The sequence below is a fragment of the Grampus griseus genome (assembly GCF_964374135.1).
Source record: "Grampus griseus genome assembly, chromosome: 1".
Taxonomy (NCBI): Eukaryota; Metazoa; Chordata; class Mammalia; order Artiodactyla; family Delphinidae; genus Grampus; species Grampus griseus.
In genome coordinates, this window is record NC_139017.1 from 37,107,747 (window position 1) to 37,113,557 (window position 5,811).

Genomic DNA, 5,811 nt, shown 5'->3' on the forward strand with positions numbered 1-5,811 from the left:
AGGGTAAACAAAATATACGTATAAACTACCTAGCACCAAGTAGACAATCAATAAATTCTAGTTTTTCCCCTTTTATTCCTCTCCTTTACTTCTTTTCTGTTAATGAAGTCTGAAAGTTTATTAGTCTTCTTAGCTGCTACGTTATTATTGTGGGACTTGAAATAAATCCCAAACTAATTTTTTTTGGTATGAATCTGTCTCTCACCTTCTATATTTACATAACATGTTATATTTTCTGGTCCTTAATTTAAGGTTTAAAACTTATCTTTAAGTAAATTAAAATTTATTATGTGCATGGTAATGGTCCATATATCGTGCAAAGTGTTGTACATAATAGTGTGGTGATTAGGGGCACCCACTCAGGAAACAGACTTCCTGGTCTTGAATCCTGGCTGTGCCACTCAGTAGCTCTCTGACCTTGGGCAAGTTAACTAACCTATTTGTTGTAGAGTGGGGATAATAATAGTATATTTTATCATATAATTGTGAGAATAAAATGATTTAATATTTTTGAAGCTCTTAGAATGGTGCTTGGCACATAGGAAACTCTATATGAGTAATAGTTAAATAAATGAGTGAATAAACCAATCTCTTCTTTCACCTTCAGTTTATCACAGTTTAACACTGTGAGATCACAGTTTAGTGTGATCTCAACTCTACAGCTCAAGACATTGTTGAGTGATTTTAGCACTTCCCCACTGAACACATAGGAAACTTATATAAATAGTTATTAAATAAATGAATAAAAAATCCCTAACTTCCAAGATATTGCAGCAATACACTGTGTTGAAGGCATATAACCACAAGATATTGCTGACTGATTCAAGGCTCTTCTCCCCAAGCCCTGTGTGCCTTTAGAATTCCTCTCAATACAGTATTCCAACAGCTTTTACAAATTATTCCAAGCAGATACCCAAGAAGCAAACTATTTTTCCTACTTTGTCTTCTGGGTTGCTCTGACCCTGCATTCTAACTTGTCAAGATGCTTTTGAGTCTTGATTCCTTTGTTTTTTTCTATTATCTCCCAGTCTGATTCATCCACAAATTTGAAAATTGTGTTATCTTATTTTTTGGTAAAAATATTTAAAGATTACCATTAAACAAACTTTGTTGCACCCAGTGAGGAACCACTTTCCATGTTGGCACAATTGTGTCTTAACTATCTTGGGTGTTTGGATTATCCAGCAAATTTATAATCCACACATGTTAACTTTCATCATTTTATCTACACGGATATTATGAGAAACTCCAACTGTTTGCAGAAATCTGTTTACATGGTGTCCATTGCACTTTTTAGCTCACCAACCTAGCAGTTCTATCAATAAAAACAGTGAAGTTGGTTTGAAATCACCTAATTAATAGTAAAATTTTCTATTAATTATTATTAATCACAGTCCAATTTTTCACAAGAACATGTTTAAGATTTTTCTCTACATGTTTGTCAGGGAGTGGTCTATATTTTACAGACTCTAACCTTTTTCTTCTAGTTATTCTTTTTCAATTGATTAGAATATTTGGACAGTATATTTTTCCTTTAAAATAGCTTCAAAATTACTATAGTTATACATATGCATTGTAATAAATACAGATAATATTAAGGGGGAAAACAAAACTTAAAAATATCACTATATATAATGGAATATTATTATATATAATATTTATAATAATATATAATATTTTATATATATATATTTGAATATTATTCAGCCATTAAAAGAAGGAAATCCTGCCATTTGTGCCAACATGGATGAACCTTGAGGGTATTATGCTAAGTGAAGTAAGTTAGACAGAGAAAGAAAAATACTGTATGATCTCACTTATATGTAGAATCTAATAAAACCAAACTTATAGAAACAGAAGATTGGTGGTTGCCAGGGACTGGGGGGTGGGGGATATAGGGAGATGTTTGTCAAAGGGTACAAACTTTTAGTTATAAGATGAATAAGTCCTGAGGATGTAATGTACAGCATGGTGACTATAGTTAATAATACTGTATTGTGTACTTGCAAGTTAAGAGAGTAGAGCTTAAATGTTCTCAACACACACACACACACACACACACACACACACGTAACTATGTGAGGTGATGGGTATGTTAACTAACCTTTTTGTGATACTCGTTTTACAATGTATATTTGTATAAGATCATCACCTTGTATACCTTAAACTTACATGATGTTCTATGTCAAATATATTTCAATAAAGCTAGGGAAAAAAATCACCCAAATTTCTACTATCCCAAGTAAACTGCTATTAATATAATGGTGTTTCCTCTTCCCTTCCCTTCCCTTCCCTTCTCTTCCCTTCCCTTCCTCCTTTTATGGAAAAATGCTATCCATACTGTTTCTTAGCTTTTTTTCACGTAACAAACAATTATTAACATATTCCTATGTTATTAAATATTCTTCCACAGCATCATTTTTGATGGTTGCATACAGCTTTGTTGTATGAAAGTAACATAATTTAATTAGCAATCCTCTATTTTGGGGCACTTGTTTTCAATATTTTATATTATAAATATTGTCATTTTGAACATTTTTATGGATAAAATTTTGTGTACAATCATGATTATTTTATTAGAATATATTACAAAAAGTAGATTTGTTGAGTCAAAGGATTCATCATTTTTAGCTTTTTAATAAATTTGTCAAACTCCCCTCTCCCTCCCAAAATATTGTTGCTGTTTGTATCATACTGTTGTCTGTTCTGGGCATTAACATTAACATTTTATTTAGTGATTTTGATAGGTACAAAGTTATCTAAGTGCTTTAATTTGCACTTATTTGAGTAATAGTGAGGTTTGACTTAAAAAATAAATATTGGCCCTTTAAATTTTTTCTTTTGTGAATTTCCTACTTATTTCCTTTGTCTGCTTTTCCATTACTGTAATCAGTTTTTCCTATATATTTGTACGTGTGCTTTATATTTTAGTGTCAGTGACTCCTTGTCTGTCATGCATGTTACCAAGCTTTTGTTCAGTTTGCCATTTGTCTTTAATTTTGATTTTGTTGATATACGGACAATTTAAAATTGTATGTAGCCAAATCTTGCTACAACTTGAAAAAATTGTCTTTGGTATTATCTTCCAGTAATTTTGTATTGATATAATTAGATATTTAAACCTTCCAGAACTGATTTTTTGTGTATTACTGAAGCCAAGACCTCACTGGATTGGTTTCTTATTCCCGTCCTTCCACATTCATGTCAGTGAGAGCAGTCACGCTCAGGGCCAGGAGGCTGAGTTGGAAATACCATTGTTCTAACTAGTGTGGCATCCACAGTGTACATATCAGTGAAGCCAGAGGAACTTTCCGATAGAATTTGTGTTTGCTCTGATCTCATCTTACTTTCTTCTGCATTTTCATCATCATTGTTTTTTTTTTCAGTTGAGATAACCACTTCCTTCCCTTTTTTCGGAAGTTCACTTTAGTGAGCTCAATGGGTGCTACAAACTGGCTAAATCTAGTTTAAAAAGTCTAGCTGGGCCCACAGGCATTCCTTTCTATTATAAAGGCCTTAATATTTTTATTATTTTAGCTCAACAGCATTTTTTTTTGCTTATTAATATTAGTTTATGGGAAATAGGCAATTACGCAAAATACAGGATTGGAACCAAAATTTGTTTTCAAAATGTGAGTTTTGAGACTTGGAGGATTTCATTCGAAACTCTCATTTATATAATTACAAAAAAATTCATGTTTCAGGAAAACATACTTAATCTTAATTTTAACATTATCACAAAGTTAGACAGTCAAGTATTTCAAGGGGAAACAAAACAGAAGCAGTGTTTACAAATTTAGACTACATGAGACATTGTGGAGACTCTTTTGTTAGTCAACAACACAATACATAATTTTACACACTACACTTCAAAAATGATGCATCTGTGAACAATATGATAAAGGTCATAATGTTGAAGACTTTAAATTCAAGGTTGGTAGAGTTGAAGACTAAATTCAAGGTCAAAGTCATACTAACAGACTTTAAATTCAAGGTTGTTGTGATGAAAACTCTAAATTCAAGGACAGATTGTCTAAGAAAGGACAAACAACTAGCATTCAAGCTATTTAGTCAGTTAGTTCCCTGTGAGTACAAAATATACAGGAATCACTAAATGGATCAGCCTAATTACAAATTCTGTTCATTTCTAAATAACTTATAAGTCTTTTCACAGAATCATTGTCACATATTTTCTATCCTTGTGTAGGTATTTCTGCCTCATTTTAAATCCTTATTCAAAACAGTTCTCTCCCATTTCCATATCTGTATAAGTATAAAATATTTTTAAAGAAATGTCTGTTCTAGAAATTTCTAGAGAACTATTTTCCCACTAGAGAAAAAAAGGATTCCCATTTCCTCCTCTACCTCAAAAACACAAAGCAAACCCAAACAATCCAATTCCTAAAGTAGTATCTCATAGAACCCAGGGCCTGGCACGATATTTCATGCTAGTTTTCCTGCTATAAACTGAGAACAATTGGATTATTTACATTATTGAGAAATTTGTTCAACAGGCTGGATTCATCCCAGGGCTGCCATCAGCAGAGGCTTGCTTAAAAAAAGGCGAGAGCAGTGGCATCTTTGAATGGGAGCATCAAAGACTCTCCTCCGTCTCTCCTCCTAGTATTCTTCATCAGATTCATCCATATCTGCCCAATGGTCATAATCATCTACTTCCTCTTCCTCCTCTTCTTTCTCTTGCATCTCTTCATGTTTATTAGGACCCATTTCCAATCGAGCTATAGACACCCTGAGTGTCAGACATGCCATATGGAATCAGGGAAAGGTGACATTAAAGATCTTGTCTTTAAAGTAAAAAAAAAAAAAAAAAAAGGAAGATATAATATCCTTCCATATAGCGTGATGTTATATATGAATATACAACTTGTGTATTCATATACCCAGCCTGGACTGATGATTGGAAATTTACCAGCAACTCCAGGTCCTTGAACTTCTTCCTCATTACCTTTATTTTTAAATTTTTTTTAAAGGTTTTTTTGATGTGGGCCATTTTTAAAGTCTTTATTGAATTTGTTACACTACTGCTTCTGTTTTATGTTTTTTGGCTGCAAGGCATGTGGGATCTTAGCTCCCTGACCGGGGTTCGAACCTGCACCCCCTGCACTGGAAGGCGAAGTCTTAACCACTGGACTGCCAGGAAAGTCCCTTCACATTACCTTTAGCATTTGTTATTCTCCGGTAGCAACTGTCTAACTGACAAGCCTTCTCAGGAAGTGCGTCTTTTGACATTTCAGTCCTGATTTGGTATGTGAAGAAATAGTGGGGTGGGTATAACAGAGCTGAGTTCCTGCAGAAACGATGTGGAAACTGAAACTGTCATTGCTACACACTCCGGATCATAAACATATCTGAAAATTTGGTCTCTGATGATAGGGAAGCCACCTGATACAACATTGTTGACATAAGAAGTAAACCAGTCAGTCAAAGTAGCACCTATGATAAACATGTCAGTAGCAGCTGGACTCTGAGCCGTTTGGTCAGACATTTGGTAGTGAGGTAGGAGATAGATGGGCCCTTAGGCTGGACAGCTGGTGTTTGTCAAGTGGAGTAAAACTGAAGCTTTGTTCTCACGCAGACGCTCCAAGGACAAAGCTAGTGGCAGAAGCTGAGCTCTGCTGAAGTAAAGAGATAAGATGACCACTCCTGAGATCAAGGAAAACTTCCCTGTCTGCACGTGAGCAGGAAGCCTCCTTGGGGGTCAAAAAGGGAGGGGATGCCACCCCATAATAAGTGTGGACATACCCCCCACAGGCCTCTGGGGTGGGATCCATCTTAGCAAAAAGTTGTGCA

General features: G+C 34.5%; 1 pseudogene across 1 annotated transcript; it reads right to left on the reverse strand.

Annotated features, from left to right (window-relative positions):
* Window positions 1-4,620: 4,620 nt before the first annotated feature.
* LOC309821193 (F-box only protein 3-like) lies at window positions 4,621-5,506 on the reverse strand (annotated as a pseudogene). Its single transcript has 2 exons — window positions 5,178-5,506; window positions 4,621-4,966 (listed from the first exon to the last, which is right to left on the reverse strand). The product of its transcript is annotated as an F-box only protein 3-like (transcript).
* Window positions 5,507-5,811: the final 305 nt, after the last annotated feature.